Source organism: Aedes albopictus, chromosome 1 (genome assembly GCF_035046485.1).
Source record: "Aedes albopictus strain Foshan chromosome 1, AalbF5, whole genome shotgun sequence".
Classification (NCBI taxonomy): domain Eukaryota; kingdom Metazoa; phylum Arthropoda; class Insecta; order Diptera; family Culicidae; genus Aedes; species Aedes albopictus.
The window spans coordinates 75,423,116-75,441,904 of NC_085136.1; positions in this window are offsets into that span (position 1 = coordinate 75,423,116).

An 18,789-nucleotide genomic window follows, 5' to 3' on the forward strand; every position below is an offset into this window, starting at 1 on the left:
AATAAAACATTTAAATTTCGGATTTGTTTTTGGAAAATCGACTTTTACATTTCGTGACGTTACAACGCCCGTTCAGTTTCAAACAGGGTTCTGCTCGCGTTGTAACGTCAAGAAAATGCACATCATGTTAGATTCAGAATAATCAGCCAAATTTACCCGAATTTGTGAATACATCATTGCATTATCTTCACTGCTTCAAGGGAGACTTTATTCTATTGAAAATCCGTTTTGTGATAAATGGCTGAGAGCGCCAAGTTATTGCTATCAGCAGTATGAAAACTCCTTCATGAAGGTTAATGACACCGGCACCCATCGTCGCTTTAGTATCACCCATATTCTTCTGGTTTTGTTCCAAAGACTAGCGCGCTGAGATCCATTATTTTACACTGCCAGATATTTAAAATTTTCAGCATATAACTCATCACGCCGTAGAGATAAGACACATTCTACCGTGACGTTACAACGTTTCTACGTATTCGTAGTCAGATTTTTCACTATAATTCATTAAAACGATTGTAAACCTCAAAATATTTTGTCATATTCAGATTCCTTGTAAAATTTCCGATATGTTTGACCTGTTTAACATAAAATTTTCATTAGAAAAACTTGTTTAAAATGCGTATTTGTAGCGTGACGTTACAACGCGCTAGAATTTGACCCCCTCTACCACGCAACCAACATCTTGAAAAATTTGCTAGGATTTTTATTGTAAACTGAAAGTTTCAGCCACCATTGCAGTTTATTGGTTTGTTCTTCAATGCAGTGAAATAAAACATATACATTTCGGATTCATTTTTGGTTTTTTACATTTCGTGATGTTACAACGCCCATTCAGTTTCAAACAGGGTTCTGCTCGCGTTGTAACATCACGAAAATGCGCATCATTTTAGAATCAGAATAATCTGCCAAAATTGCCCGAATTTGTGAATATAATATTGCACTATGTTCACTGCTCCAAGAGCAACTTTATTCTATTGAAAATCCGTTTTGTGATAAATGGCTCGGAGCGCCAAGTTATTGCTATCAGCATCATGAAAACTCCTTCATGAAGGTTAATGGTACCCATCTTCGGCCTAGTACGACCCATATTCATCTAATTTTGTCCCAAAGACTAAATTTTTGATATTCATTACTTCGCACCGCCAGATATTTAGATTTTGCAGCATAAAACTAATCATGCCGTCGAATTAAACATTTTTTCAATAATTTATGCAATGTCATTGATTCAATTAAAAACGCTTTAAGATGTGCGAGCAGTTATTGAACCCAAGACATACCTGAGGATCTGCATACCACTTAGAAGCATCAATTTCTGTGATTCCAGAGACAAATAGACCTAATTTTAACAAAAAAAAACATCCTATATATGTCAGAGTCATAATTACTTAGAGAGTTAGTGTCTTTGGCAAAGTTGTTTGACAAGTCAAAACCTTACAGCTGATTTACTATTGGATGTGGGATTCTGACACACTGGGCGACGCTAATTAAAAGTTTACAATACATAGTTTACAAACGATTAGAATTTCTCAAAAAGTTTTCAACAAATTTTGACTAATTGAGAAACTATTTTTTGGCAAAATTTTTGGGTACTTTATAAAAAGTTACAACATGTTGAATATTTTTTGAATAGGTAAATATAAAGTGTATGATTTTTTTGAATTTCAACTTCCACTAGTCAGTTAGAAACTTGAACCAAACGGCTTTTAAACTGAAAATTCTTGACAAGATAAACAACTTTTCCAAAGACTTCAACATTCTAGAAGTCTAAAGTCTAAGTAATTACAGTCCTGAGATATATGAGTTTCAATTTCGTAGGTGTTACGTCTGTTTGTCGGTGATTCTTGTTATATCAAAAATAGATGTAACACTGATGTAATATCCATTCCATATATTTCAAGATCCTAACTATTTAGACAGTTGGTGTCCTCGACAAAATTGTTTGGCTGGCCAAGAACTTTCAATTGATGTGCCGTATGATTTCAAATCCTTCCACTAGGAGGCGCTAGAGGGCATACACATTTTTAGTTTTAATTATCTCAGGATCATGACTAATTGGAAAGATGGTTGCTTCATTAAAGTTATTTGGTAGATCAATGACTTTCAGTTTAATAGCTGAACGGTATTAATTTCTGCTACACAGTGGTGGTAGTTGCAAATTCTCAAAAGCATGCCAATTTTATTAATTATCCAAAACACATTCAACAAGCCGTAACTTTTTATAAAATATATCGAAAGTTCACAAATTTTGACTGATAGTTCATCATCTTGTAATCTGTAATTTCTACAAATTTGGACTTGATTGGTTAGTTCTACACAAATATGGAGCGCTATATTTTTGACTGTTGTTCTATTAACACTTATATCTTAGGAATAAGTGGATCAAATCAAATTAAATTTTAAAAGTTAAGAATTATATATTGATCTTTAATTAGTATTTGATTTGAGTACAATGTGTCCAAAGTGAAAAAAGTTACAGCTCGTAGAATACTTTCCAAGAAATTCTAATCCCTTTAATGCTTTTGCAAAATGGAAACTAACGTCTTGTAGTGGCAAGATCTCGCATCTATTGGTAAATCAACTGTAAGTCCTTTACTTACCAAACAACTTTGCCGAAGAAATCGTATTCCTATGTAATGGAGAAACTGAGATGTATGAAATTTTAAATTTGTAAGTTCTCTAACGCCGCCTGTTGGTGGAATTTTAAATCCAACTATCCATAAACTGTAAGTCTTTGACAAACTTAATAATTTTGTAATTTCGTCAGTGTTTCATCTGTTGGCTACTAATATCACAGAAATTTTCGGTTTGAGTGGTTTGATTACGATTAAAAAAATTTACAATATCACAGTACAATTACATCGTAGATTTTGGCCAAATGTCATCTCCCCCGTACTTCAAAGGTTTCCGCAGTTTATGAACGGGCAATGATACGCAATTTATATACGATATCTTGAAAAAGAGCTCATACACAACGAGAACGAAACTGTTTTGAATATAGAACTACGTTTGTCCAATTCAGAAGCCGTCCAAGCCAGAAAGATTTGGTCTTTTACACAGAACTTTTTTTTCGTGACGTTACAACGCAAACTTCAACCAGGTGAAACTCAGGCTTCCGTGAACCGATTTTCTTTCTTTTAGCCTCATTTGAAAGATCTTTTCGGGTACAAAGAGCATACAAAATTTCATATTTGTAACGTTTTCCGTTTTTTAATAAAATTTAAAAATGTTGATTTTTCGTGACGCTACAACGCAATAAAAACCCACACTATGATCAGCCATATTTCAGAGTTGTAAAGTCTTTCGATTAAAAATCTTTTTATGCTAAAAAATCTTCATAAATTTATCTACAAATGATGGAAGACTTTTGAAAAATCAGTGTGTTGGTGTTTAAAATACGACAGTTTGGATGAAAAGTGTGCCTAAATGACTTCAAATCACGATTTTAATGTTAATTTTGATCGTCGTTCAGTTTATATTTATTATAATACTAATATCATGTCGAATACATTTTTGGATGGCAAAAGTCATGTAGAATGTGATAAAAATGTCAAATATGCCATAACTCAACTTTGAAAAATTGGTATTGATGATACGGGGCCCGTAGAATGTGTCCTATACGAATAAAAAGATCATGGAAAAGCTTTTGAGAATAAAAAAAAAAATTAACAGGGAACAGCTTATGACGGATTTCGCGCCAACTCGAACAAATGTTGGCAGCACCCTCTCAGATTACAACGAAACTTTCTTGGTGTGTAGACCTTGCCCAGATTTGCATACTCATTTTTCTAATTTTTTTTCTCGACTGACTTTTGAAAAGGGCTAAACTTTTTTTTATGGATTTTTTAAAAATGTTTTTAATCAAAAAATGACTACTCCTACAAAAAAGTGTTGTATGGGTGATTATCACAAAATAAGTCAAATTTTAAGAAAAAAATACTGGAAAAAATCCAAAATGAGCCCTACACTGAAAAAAATCATTTCAAAAATTCAAAGTTGATTTAAAAAAAACACCATTTTTGATTTTGATGAAATTTTGTCTCAAGACAGGTAATTATGTTCCCTACCAACCGTCCATACATCACAAGATAGGCACTTTTAAGGAAAAAAGTTTTTCTAACAAAAACTTTTTCTTGTTCGAATGATTTTTTTTTTCAGTGTATTTTGTTATCAACAATAAAACCAGTGAAGGCCATAACAATCCCAGAATCCAATGAAACTCAATTTTCTAGGAGATTTTGTGTTATTTATTCAATCATTTGGAAGGGACTGAGCTGAGCTGATCAGCAGAGTGTGTGTAGTGACGGCTCAGCAGCTGGAGGCCAGATTTGCGCGCGCGTTGCCTTCGGTACCCCGATTTAGTTTTTTTTTTCATTTGCTTTTTGCGCTTTTTGATCCGATCGATGGCAGAGGAAGAAGACCCGGCTTCAGTTAGTGTGTGTAGTGACGGCTCGGCAGCTGGAGGCCGGATTCGCGCGCGCGTTGCCTTCGGTGCTCCGATTTTTTTTTTTCGTTTCGCATTTTTGGTTCGATTGATGGCAGGCGATTATCCGGTGAGTTTGTTCCTTGTTATTCTTTTTCTATGGATTCTACATCAATTATTATATTAATACAGTTTTATACCACATATTTATAATATCCTCTTTTCAAACATTTTTTCATATACTTTGTATAGTTCGTCACCATGAGTGTCGACTTGGATATTTGTTCCATTTTGTCACTGTTCGGGATGGCATTTTACAAACTATCCTTTCTTTTTATTGCATTTCATTTCTTTTGTGCAATCTCTTAACGACATACTATTTTTCTATGTATCTGTCCATGTATATTTGTTGCAAGTATTTTTATGAACAAATATTGAGCGATCACCTTACGTGGGTGGTCAATTGTTTGCTTTCCGCGTGAAGCGAGCAATAGCGCATCAGATTGCATGTTTTGACACGTCTTTTGTTGTAAATCTTGAGTGTCCACCTGACGCGGGTGGCTGATTGTTTACTTTCCGCGCGGAGTGAGCAATAGCGCTTAAGTTTGTATGTGTTGTCGGGTCTTTAATAGTGAATATTAAACGATCACCTGGCGTGGGTGGTCGATTGTTTACTTTCCGCGTGATGCGAACAATAGCATTTTGTTGCTTCATTTGTAGTAAATATTGAGCAATCACCTGACGAGGGTGGTTGGTTGTTTGCTTTCCGCGTGAAGCGAACAACATCACTGCAGTTTGCACGGCACACGGTGTGTCTGGTGGAGAACATTAATTTAAAAAAATCGGTATCGCTAAGACACCCACCAAGCAAAAGCTAAGGGTCCCCCCTTTCATTTGAGACTTAAAGGAGAAAGTTCTATCGGCGGGTCTAGAACAATTTTTTTTTTGAAAAATATGGTATTTTTTCATTTTTTTCGAAGAACACATTTATGACAAAACACTGTTTTTCCATTGCAAGCATGATTTTCCGACGATATATTTTGTATAATATGTTTATTAGTCTTCACATAAAAGCACAATAGTCCCATAAGAATGGGAAATCCAGCAGATGACAGTTTTGTGTTTATGGACAGTGTGGTGAAAGTACTAGAACAGTGAGTATAAAATCGAGTTATATGCTGTTCCTTTGAATTCCAATCTAGATTCCAATAATGTGTTTGCATCCTATGACAGATGCGTATACGTCTTTAGGGTCTCGTATTTGACTGGCACCAGCAGGTCACCAATCGACCACATTTACAGCATATACCGTCATTTGTTTCTTCAGATTTGTGCTCTTGAAATTTCGGGGTGTGACTTCGTCATATATTCTTCTCAAACAGCTTCTCAACTTCAATGCGCGTCTGGTACTCAAGACACATGTTTTCTTCCGTCTTCTTCTTCTTCTTCTTCTTCTTCTTCTTCTTGTTCTCCTTCTTCTTCTTCTTCTTCTTCTTCTTCTTCTTCTTCTTCTTCTTCTTCTTCTTCTTCTTCTTCTTCTTCTTCTTCTTCTTCTTCTTCTTCTTCTTCTTGGCGAAACGTCCCTACAGAGACAAAGCATGCTTCTTAGCATGTTCTATGAGCACTGTAGGAGATGTTATAAGAATAAATGAAATTGTTTGATTTGTTTGAAATTTTCTTATTTCATCTCCTACAAGCACTTTCACAGTTTGTAACTAAAAACTTCTTTTGCCAATTACTATTTTGCATGTGTATAGCGTGTGACTTGCACGAAAACACTGCATGCTCATTTAAGTCGAGGAAATTTCCATCACGAAAAGGTCCTGGACTGACCGGGAATCGAACCCGTCATCATTAGCATGATTGTGCTGGGTACTCACGCCTTTGCAGCTGTGGCTTTATGGGCACTTTTCGTTATCAAAAACAAATCATCGGTGAACAAAATCGGTTTACTGTTCTGGTCACTCGTTGACGCCGGTTTCCATCTGGATGGTAGTTCATGAATATTTGAGAGCTTCATTTGATCAGCCTGATCTCTGGGTTTTGCCCGCAAATATTCAGCAACCTCAGCAACTTTATGAGAAGTCTGAATGATGTTCAACAAGTTTCAATGTACTTCAGCTTTAGTGCAAACATGCTGCATGCCTTTGATCATCTTCCAGTAGCATCTAGAACACAACTGCAACGAGCAATTTCTTTCTGCGTCATCGGTAGTAGCGCTAGATCTGCCACGTTTGCCCTTTATGGGAAGTTGTAGTTCTTGCAGAACTACATATTTCACAAACAAGGGCCACAACTCCATGTAGAAGGTTTCAAATAATATGTAAGCTCATAGAGAGTAAATCTAATGGGTATATTCGCCACCATTGAATGAGATAAATTTAAATGAGCAAGTCCGAACTTTTTTGTGGGGTAGTACTAACTGCTATCTCTGGTATCTTTCAGAAAAAAGTTTTCATAATATCAACAACCTGCAAGTAGAAACAAGAACAAGCTAAGACATTTTCAATCCGTTCTGATTAATATGTATGTGCTCAGACATATGTACTTTAATGTAAAACATGTGTATATGTCAATAAAGCTGTAGAATTGAATGAAAAGTTGCTAACTCGTCTATAATGCCATGATGCTAGCAGAAGATGTGGAGCGGACCTGGTGTGATGGTTAGAACACTTGACTATCACGCCGAGTACCTGGGATCGAGTCCCACTCCCGACAAACTCGCAAAATGTGAGTTCTTCCTACGGTAGGGAAGTGAAGCGTGGGTCCCGAGATGAACTAGCCAAGGGCTAAAAATCTCGTTAATACAGATAAAAAAAAATAGCAAAAGATCAAACTATTGATAACCGACAGATTAGCACATTGTTCTTACTACATATACCGTTAGACATGTAGCATTAATTATTCTGTTTTTGTCAGTTGAGTAAGGCTACCTGTTCCCAAAGATATACTGTTACTAATATTTTTTATGTCTAATTACCCGTTATTAGACAATTTTACTAAACAAATCTAAAACAGTGAATATTAACTGCTTTCGATGATAATTGTGGCGGAAAAACACTTCTTCAAACTCAAAACGTACTCTTTGGTTTGGTTTCCTCGTCACATCTTGTCGTAGTTGTTTCCTTAAAAGCAAGGAGCTATACCTAACTGCAATAGCCTAAATTAACTAAAAATGTTTAAGTCTTAAGGTACCATAAAGGTGCACAAATTGAACAAATACCGGCATGTGATAATTGTATCCGAGCCACGGCATACAAGGATGTAAGACAGACCATTACATTGATAAAATTGGTGTGGAGTTCTAAATCGTTTTATTTATTTGAACGATTTAAATTGCATCATCAAAAAACTTTCAGTTTTCCGAAATGGATTACCTTCCAAATGTAGTGCCCCGTTATCCGAGCTACTTTGATGTATGTTCTATTTTTGTTGACATTACTCGGCCTACTTTGATCGTAAAACTGTTAAATCATAAGACACTGTCAATAAAAAATAAGAAAACTGCAGCCGCAACAACAACTTCCACATAAAAGGCGAAGTTTATTTGTATATATGCCCAGATACTGCTGAAATTCTATTCAACTGCCTTAAATATATTTTTTTGCACTTTATGCCTAAGCAATATTTTGTAAGAAAAATTTTTGATTTTTGATTTGACCCGTTTACTCTTTTAAAAGGACACGTTACTAATGGGTGACCTCATACAAGCCCATTTGGCTACAATCAACGTTGAGAAAAAAAACACAAGCCTCAAAGATAGAAATATTTGAAAAAAAAAAATTGTTCTAGACCCGCCGATAGAACTTTCTCCTTTTAGTCTCAAATGAAAGAGGGGACCTTCAGCTTTCGTTTGGTGGGTGTTTTAGCGATACCGATTTTTTAAAATTAATTTTGTTCTTCCAGACACACCGTGGGCATACTGCAACTCCAAAAGGTCATATTCAGGGATTGGCGGCATGCACCGTGCGGTGCGAAAAAAGCGTGTGCTTCACACAATCGCAAGTGCTCGTCTCCCGTTTTGCCGAGAGACAAGAGACGTATGAGTGAGAGCTTTCGTAATTGTGCGAGAGACAATCGCAGCACTAGCTCTACGGCGCAGGGAGTAATGCACGGTGCTTGCACTGAAAAAATATTTTGTTGCATTGTACGAAATCGCTCGTCCGGTTTACGAATGCCATTCGTTGTTTTCTGCAACGAAAAGATTCGTAGTGTGCCTGAGTTCGTTTCGTAAAAAAGATCACTCCGACACAATAACACAGATTTTTTCTGTCTCTTTTTTGTCGGACCGACATAAATCATGTTGAAAAAAAAAATAGCACGCGTATATCAGCTTGGTTTTCACAGGTTCTGAACACGTATCTTCTGATTGATACCTACCAGTGCTAGACATCCATCTGTAGGCGCTTGTTGAAACCGTTCGGAAACAACCAGAACGCTTTCTACTCTGATTCAATTTATAAATAACTTTAACTTCCAACTGAGAGCATGCGTCCTTTCCTCTTCTCGCACATGTACCGTCATATGCCCATGAAAACAGGTTGCTTTGTTGTCTCTGTGCTCCACTCAAACATCAGTGATGACTGCCAAACTTTGTTGCATTCTACGAAGCGAAATTTTATTTTTACGCTTGGTTAGTAAAAAACGTTTGACATTTGTTTGTTTTGTTTCATTCTACAAAGCGGGAGCTAAAATCTACGAATGAGCGAGCTTAGCGTCTGTCGGATTCGTGATTTCGTACATGATACAACTCCATTTGTACTGTTTCAGCGTGGTGGTACGAATGGACCGTACATTTTACGCAAATTGCTTTCAATTTACGAAAACTGGTTTTACGAAGCATATTCGTTGAGCTTTTACGAAAGTATTTTATCAGTGTGGGACTGCGCTTGTCTCCAAACAGAAAAAATCAATTAATAAATTAATTGAAGAGTTTGTGTTTTCGGCAAAGTTGTTAAGCTTGTCAAGGGTTGACAAGTGATGGGTCGTTTGATTCGAAATTTTTGCAATCATTCGTAGTATCAAGCCAAGTGAAAAGCACGGAGACAAGCACCGAGAGAGTGCAGCGTGAGAGACAGGAGAGCTCCAGCGCGCGGCAAAGCAAGCGAGCAACACACAACCGATTGCGCGTACTCGTCTCCTTCTAGTTTGTTGTGCTGTCTCGTAGCAGAGTGTGCGGCACGCAAAGAGTTTTGAGTCGCACCCTATCCCTGGTCATATTACTTATCGAAGTGAATCCTGACCCAACGATACCTGCCCTACTAACAATCACTCCTTCCTGCAGCCTTTGGTGGAGACGTGCGGTAAACGCCAACTTTCACATAACAAACGTTGCTATTAACATTCCTTCACTCTTCCAACCTGACTGCAAGGACGTGGCCGGCGCCGTTATTGTACTGTTAAAGAGAGCCTCTGAAGCGTGCACAGTGAGAATGTTGACCACTCCCAGTCAATTATTCAGTTGATTCATTGTGCAACTGTCATTGGTTCGAGTCAATCACGGAGTAGCAACCATAGATATGTGCAGTCAGTCTAAGCTAAGCTAAGCTAAACTAAGCTTTATTCGATCATTTGGAAGGGTTTTCCTATACATAAAAAACTTCAAAATATTACAAATGTATTTTCTTAGGAAATGTAATGTTTGATCGCAATATGTATTGAAGTGCACTTTTAAATATACAATTATTTATAATTATGAATTTTTCAAATATATATATATGTGTCTTAGAGCCAATTTCAAACATGTTCTTTTCTATTTTTTTCCGATCATACTAAATATTTTTGGTTCATCTTCTGAATTAGAATACCTGTTTGCCTTTACTTTGTCGCCAGGAATAGGCAAAAAACTATGGAATTTCTGAGTGCCTGGTATTGTTTTGGCGTTATTATATATTTCTTCGAGATCTTCTGACATTTTAATGTACTGTTCAGTGGATACGTAACAGAAATTTAATTTAGTTATATTTTTATCTGTCTGTACAACTGCCCAGTTATATAACTCTCGTGGAGTTGTTATGGTATTTCCATAATCTCGAGCAAGACTTGCTCTCTTTGCCATTCGCTTGAGAGTGCCACCAATAGCATCACATGGACCTTTACCGTGGGACGTTGCAAAAAAATGCCATTCTGCTCTTAATGCATGCTTTGACTGGAATCTACATAGACTAGCAAAGTTCTTCTTATTTTTTGTATTGTGATGCTGCCCCATCAGACATAAAATAAATTTTAGAAAAGTTCGTTAATTGTTTCATAAAATCTATCATTTTTGAGATGAGCAACTGGACCGCAACTGTATCGTGAGCCATTACTTCCGATATGATAATGAAGCTAACATTTACAAGTTTATTATCTTTCATATAGTAAATTTCAAATGGGTGTATTGTTGCTTGCGAGTTGTTCCAATGATATCCTTGAGCAGCGTTTTGAATTATGAATGAATAGTTTTCAGAGAAATCACAAATCGCAAGAATTTCATCATCCTTTAATGTATCTTTTTTATTTCTGAGAAATGATGATTGTTGTTTATGAATAAAGTCGTCTGTTATAAGTTTGTCAATTTTATCAACAAGATACGGAACAAATTCATCAACAGGTTTAATAATCGTTTCTAAATTACAGCGATCAGTATTCAACCACTGCTGAAATATAATCTCTTCTTTGTCATTTGATTCTAATATCAATGTAAGTTCCTCTTCAATGTGTTCATTACAAGCACACTTTTCACAAGCACGGAAAAAACAATAATCTGTTCTGGTGGAAATATCGCAAAGCATTTTTTGTATCATTTCATCTTGTGACACAATTCTTATACTGTTGAACATTAAATTTACATTTTCATGAATAGTACATATGCATACATTATGTATACCAGTAGAATCAAGTAAAATACAATGCTTTGGTCGCAACTGTGTAAATACTGTGAAACCAATATTCACAGTTTTGTACATATCTACAAAAATCATATAAGCCTCTTTGAGCGACATCATCAAAAGTCGTTTTTGAACTTGTTGTTTTTTTTCCATTTCGAACCTCAGAAACAAAATCATTTGTTCCTGGCATTGGCCTGCTGATATCATTATCATCAAAAAATTCTCTTACTATTTGTTTTGTATCGTCATCAATACCATGCCCCCTTCTTTTTTCGGTGGTACAAAGAATACCCTGTTCATAAACAAGATCCTTCACCTGCCTCGCCATATACATTGGTGCGTTAAACTCTCTTGTGATTTTATTTACCGACCAAGACTAGTACAGATAGTATTTTAATCTGTTCGCTTCTGTCAGTTGTATTGCTGTGTGCATTCAAAATGCAAATATCAAATGCGGGAGCACCAAATGCGGTAAGATTTTTTAACAAGTAACCCGATGCGCGATGTCAGTTGAAGCTTTCGAATCCTAGGTTGGCGATGATATTGGCTATGGTTACTACGTTGCCTTTGGTAACATGTGTTACCGCGTTTGAAGCGCATTTGGGCACCGTTTGCACCTTGAACGCACATAGCAATAGGGTGATTGAACTTATCCTTTAACTGCATAATTATCTCGTCATACGCCTCCACTTTGCCAACATCCGTTGAATCTATTCCGAAGATATTTTTGCAATGATTTGTTTATGCGATATTCCATACTTCTCATGTTTCTAGATGAGGTTGGCGATAAACTCAATGTTTCAGCAATGGTATTAAACTTCTCAATATTATGGGGACCCTGTAGTTGATCTGTTGACGGAATTGACTCCAATGATGGAATAGATGGTACCATATCTGTAAGATAAAAGTTAAGGTTAACAATATAATAATGAATGCAGTGGAAAGTTAATGATAGTTATTTATGCAACGAGTTGCAAAAATGATTTTTTTTCGCACAAGTAGTACATTTATCCAACGAGGCTTGCCGGGTTGGATAAATACGAAGAATACTGACAAATGTAGTTTTGCAACGAGCTGCAAAATGAGTTATACAGGGTGTTTGGTTCCGGGTTTTGGATATTTTCAGGGCTGATAGGTCTTGATGAGAGATGAAAAAGTTTCCATGGAACATAGGGTCGGAAATCACTGCTAAGTGAGTTAATCACATTTTAAGTTTTTAATTTTTGGTTAACTTTGAAGTCCTATATCTACTAAACTATCAATCGTACAAACTTTCTCAGCGCACGAATTGAAAGCTAATTACTTCTACTTTCTTAGTCTCTTGGACGTAAACTTTGTAAAAATAGTTTAAAAGGCCTTAAATTGAAAAATAATGCAAAATTGGTCGAAAAAATCGACTCTTTTTCGGACATTTTTGATGATTTAAATATGAAAATAAAGCTTTTGTTAAAAAAGTTCTTCTACAAAACATGCACGAACTTGTTCCCTAAAAATGTTTCTTTGACACCAAAACTCTATCTTTTGTAGTTAAGCCAAAAAATGTTTTTGAAAATAACGTTCCAAATTGCATTAACTTCATGCCAAAACAATGGTCATCACCCTATCCGTCGTGCGTTCGTGTGCTGTTGCTCCATGGCATGAGGACGACTACTGCTGCTGGCTTGGCTGCTGGTGATGTCATTGTATACAGAAAACGAGCTCGCTCTTTGTCGCGTCACATCTCCGCCTGTGGAATCATTCGAGGCGGAGTTTGGATTTGCGCATACTAAGTGTGACGTGCAGTTAACTTGTTTTTCGACGGAGCGAAAGGAAAGCGCCGACGAAAGTGTATTTACAAGAGCAACCATTTAAATCCTTCGCACTCGTAGCTCTGCTGCGGTGCTGTTCAGATGGGGGGGGTCTGTGCGTGCGGTCATTTAGAGCATGCACTTATTTGATGCATTTCATTTTTTTTTTGTATGATGTTCAAGGATGATTCTTCTAATTTCTTGCATAACACTCCCTCTGGTACAGAGCCTGTTTCTCAGCTCAGTTGTAAAACATACAGCAATAAATTCCTTTGGAACTAATCATGGCCGTCCTTGGGAAATGATACCTTTGGGGAATCTAATCAACAAATTGGCCATTTTAGGAGAAGTTGGGGATTCTTAAGGGACATTGGGAATTTTTAGGCGATATTGGGGATTTTAAGGAACATTGGGGATTTTAAGGAGATATTGGGGCGGATAAAGGGAACTTAGGAATCATGGGGGTTGGACATTTTAGGAGAAGTTGGGGATTGTTAAGGGACATTGGGAATTTTTAGGCGATATTGGGGAATCTAATCAACAAGTTGACCATTTTAGGAGATATTGGGGATTTTAAGGGACATTGGGGATATTTAGGCGATATTGGGGAGGGTAGAGGGAACTTAGGAATCATGGCCGTCCTTGGGAAATGATACCTTTGGGGAATCTAATCAACAAATTGTCCATTTTAGGAGAAGTTGGAGATTCTTAAGGGACATTGGGGATTTTAAGGAGATATTGGTGATTTTTAAGGAACATTGGGGATTTTTAGGAGATATTGGGGCGGGTAAAGGGAACTTAGGAATCATGGGGGTCCTTGGGATTTGATACCTTTGGGGAATCTAATCAACAAGTTGGACATTTTAGGAGATATTGGGGATTCTTAAGGGACATTGGGGATTTTAAGGAGATATTGGGTAGGGTACAGGGAACTCAGGAATCATGGGGGTCCACGGGAATTGATACCTTTGGGGAATCTAATCTACAAGTTGGACATTTTAGGAGAAGTTGGGGATTCTTAAGAAACATTGGGGATTTTTAGGAGATACTGGGGCTTTTTAAGGAACATTGGGGATTTTTAGGAGATATTGGGAAGGGGAAAGAGAACTGAGGAATAATGGGGGTCCTTGGGAAATGATACCTTTGGGGAATTTGGCGATATTGGGGATTTTTAAGGAACATTGGGGATTTTAAGGAGACATTGGGGAGGGTAAAGGGAACTTAGGAATCATGGCCGTCCTTGGGAAATGATACCTTTGGGGAATCTAATCAACAAATTGGACATTTTAGGAGAAGTTGGGGATTCATAAGGGACACTGGGAATTTTTAGGCGATATTGGGGAATCTAATCAACAAGTTGACCATTTTAGGAGATATTGGGGATTTGTAAGGGACATTGGGGATATTTAGGCTATATTGGGGAGGGTAAAGGGAACTTAGGAATCATGGGGGTCCTTGGGAAATGATACCTTTGGGGAATCTAATCAACAAATTGGCCATTATAGGAGAAGTTGGGGATTCTTATGGAACATTGGGGATTTTAAGGAGATATTAAGGATTTGTAAGGAACATTGGGGATTCTCAAGGGACATTGGGATTTTTTAGGAGATATTGGGAAGGGGAAAAGGGAACTTAAGAATCATGGGGGTCCTTGGGAAGTGATACCTTTTGGGAATCTAATCAACAAGTTGGACATTTTAGGAGAAGTTGGGGACTCTTAAGGGACATTGGGGATTTTTAGGCAATATTGGGGGTTTTTAAGGAACATTGGGGATTTTAAGGAGATATTGGGGCTGATAAAGGGAACTTAGGAATCATGGGGGTCCTTGGGATTTGATACCTTTCTAATCAACAAGTTGGCCATTTAAGGAGAAGTTGGGGATTCTTAAGGGACATTGGGGATTTTAAGGAGATATTGGGGCTTTTTAAGGAACATTGGGTATTTTTAAGGAACATTGGGGATTTTTGGGAGATATTGGGCGGGTAAAGAGAACTTAGGAATCATGGGGATTCTTTGGGGAATCTAATCAACAAGTCGGACATTTTAGGAGAAGTTGGGGATTCTTAAGAAACATTGGGGAATTTTAGGAGATATTGGGGCTTTTTAAGAGACATTGGGGATTTTTAAGGAACATTGGGGAATTTCAGGAGATATTGGGGCGGGTAAAGAGAACTTAAGAATCATGGCCGTCCTTGGGAAATGATACCTTTGTGGAATCTAATCGACAAGTCGTACATTTTAGGAGAAGTTGGGGATTCTTAAGGAACATTGGGGATTTTTAGGAGATATTGGGGATTTTTAAGGAACATTGAGGATTTTTAAGGAACATTGGGGATTTTTAGGAGATATTGGAAAGGGGAAAAGGATCTGAGGAATCATGGGGGTCCTTGGGATATGATACCTTTGGGGAATCTAATCAACAAGTTGGACATTTTAGGAGAAGTTGGGGATTCTTAAGGAACATTGGGGATTTTAAGGAGATATTGGGGATTTTTAAGGAACATTGGAGATTTTTAAGGAGCATTGGGGAATTTTAGGAAATATTGGGGATTTTTAAGGAACATTGGAGGTTTTTAAGGAACATTGGGGAATTTTGGGAGATATTGGGAAGGGGAAAAGGGAACTTAGGGATCACGGGGGTCCTTGGAATTTGATACCTTTGGGGAATCTAATCAACAAGTTGGTCATTTAAGGAGAAGTTGGGAATTCTTAAGGGACATTGGGGATTTTTAGGAGATATTGGGGCGGGTAAAGGGGAGTTAGGAATCATGGGGGTCCTTGGGATATGATAGATTGGGGAATCTAATCAACAAGTTGGCCATTTTAGGAGAAGTTGGGGATTCTTAAGAAACATTGGGGAATTTTAGGAGATATTAAGGTTTTTTAAGGAACATTGGGGATTTTTAAGGAACATTGGGGAATTTCAGGAGATATTAGGGCGGGTAAAGAGAACTTAAGAATCATGGCCGTCCTTGGGAAATGACACCTTTGGGGAATCTTATCGACAAGTCGGACATTTTAGGAGAAGTTCGGGATTCTTAAGAACATTGGGGATTTTTAGGAGATATTGGGGATTTTTAAGGAACATTGGAGATTTTTAAGAAACATTAGGGAATTTTAGGAGATATTGGGGATTTTTAAGGAACATTGGAGATTTTAAAGGAACATTGGGGAATTTTAGGAGATATTGGGAAGGGGAAAAGGAAACTTAGGAATCATGGGGTTCCTTGGGATTTGATACCTTTGGGGAATCTAATCAACAAGTTGGCCATTTTAGGAGAAGTTGGGGATTCTTAAGGGACATTGGGGATTTTAAGGAGATATTGGGGATTTTTAAGGAACATTGGGGATTTTAAGGAGATATTGAGGTGGGTAAAGGGAACTTAGGAATCATGGCCTTCCTTGGGAAATGATACCTTTGGGGAATCTTATCGACAAGTCGGACATTTTAGGAGAAGTTGGGGATTCTTAAGGAACATTGGGGATTTTTAGGAGATATTGGGGATTTTTAAGGAACATTGGGGAATTTTAGGAGATATTGGGAAGGGGAAAAGGGAACTTAGGAATCATGGGGTTCCTTGGGATTTGATACCTTTGGGGAATCTTATCAACAAATTGGCCATTTTAGGAGAAGTTGGGGATTCTTAAGGGACATTGGGAATTTTTAGGCGATATTGGGGAAGCTAATCAACAAGTTGGCCATTTTAGGATAAGTTCGGGATTCTTAAGAAACATTATGTATTTTTAGGAGATATTGGGGCGGGTAAAAAGAACTTAGGAATCATGGGGGTCCTTGAGAAATGATACCTTTGGGGAATCTAATCAACAAGTTGGACATTTCAGAAGAAGTTGGGGATTATTAAGGAACATTGGGGATTTTAAGGAGATATTGGGGATTTTTAAGGAACATTGGGGATTCTCAAGGTACATTGGGGATTTTTAGGAGATATTGGGGATTTTTAAGGAACATTGGGGATATTTAGGAGATATTGGGGCGGGTAAAGGGAACTTAGGAATCATGAGGGTCCTTGGGAAATGATACCTTTGGGGAATCTAATCAACATGTTGGCTATTTTAGGAGATATTGGGGATTTTAGGCGATATTGGGGAGGGTAAAGGGAACTTAAGAATCATGGGGGTCCTTGGGAAATGATACCTTTGGGGAATCTAATCAACAAGTTGGACATTTTAGGAGAAGTTCTTAAGAAACATTGAGAATTTTTAGGAGATATTGGGGATTTTTAAGGATCATTAAGAATTTTTAGGAGATATTGGGGAAGGCAAAGAGAACTTAGGAATCACGGGGGTCCTTGGGAGATTATACCTATGGGAAATCTAATCAACAAGTTGGACATTTTTAGGAGATATTGGGGATTTTTGTTCCTTGATTTTTAAGGAACATTGGGGATTTTGAGCAGATATTGGGGAGGGTAAAAGGACATGTTAGGAGAAGTTGGGGATTCTTAAGGAACATTGGGAATTTTAAGGAGATATTGAGAATTTTTAAGGAACATTGGGGATTTTCGGAGATATTGGGGATTTTTGTTCCTTGATTTTTAAGGAACATTGGGGATTTTGAGGAGATATTGGGTAGGGTAAAGGGACATTTTAGGAGTAGTTGGGGATTCTTAAGGAACATTAGGGATTTTAGGAGATATTGGGGAGGGTCATGGGTACTTAGGAATCATCCCAAGTAACAAAATTAAATTTAAAATGCTTTTGAAGTATTCTTCAACACCTGTTCTTTAAAACCATGCATAAACCAAATTGTTCTGCAAAACGACATCAACTCAACCATAAACCCGCCATAAGACCAAAGAGGCCCATCCTATGATGCTCTTGGAGAGTTGTTTTTAAATTTCTCTTAAAACTTGTTGTACTTCCCAAGTTGTCCTCAAGGCGAATTGCTCTCTCCTTGTAGAATTCTTCAAGTGCACGTTAAAACGATAATACATTTGTCGGGGTTGTTGCTGATGCAGCTTTTATGTCGACAGAAAAGTTCGGTGAATTAAATTGAAATTAAAAATACAATGAAAATGACACATTATTGTAATCGGGATTAATTTATTACACAAATTGGAAATATTTCCGTGGTGTAACAAGGATGCCAAATGCCAAGCAAAATTCATCGTATATATGTTGCAAGATACTTCCAAAAAATACAACGCGCTTCCATTATAACGCACTAATAAAATATTTAAAAATATTATTCCTGGTCATGCGAACATTGCTCATGAGTTTTCTCAACATGGCTTCCATTGAAATCTAGGCCGGTGGTCGGTCCATCATCGATGGTTTTAATCAACATCACCATAAGATCATCTTAAATTTGTTTCAACTCATGCCAGAGCTAAAAGCATAACTCAAGAACACTAGGATTTATAACGTTCTCAATGCAGCCTGGTTGGCCTCCATCAAGAACGTCTTAAATTTATTTCATCTTATGCAAGAGTAAGAAGTATTACTCAAGAGTACTCAGGTTTATAACGTTCTTGATGTAGGTTTATGCAAACTCCGCCAAGAACGTCATAAATCATGTACGCCAAATTGTAAACAAATAATTAATTATCGCACCGCGGTGGATTTTGTGAATCTCGTCCGATGAATTTAATTATCAGCCCGGTACCGTTGCCAACCAGGCAGACCTTTTTCGATAACCGGCCTTGATGCGGTGCGGTGCCTCATTCCTCCGGTCAGCACTTCCAAAAGGTA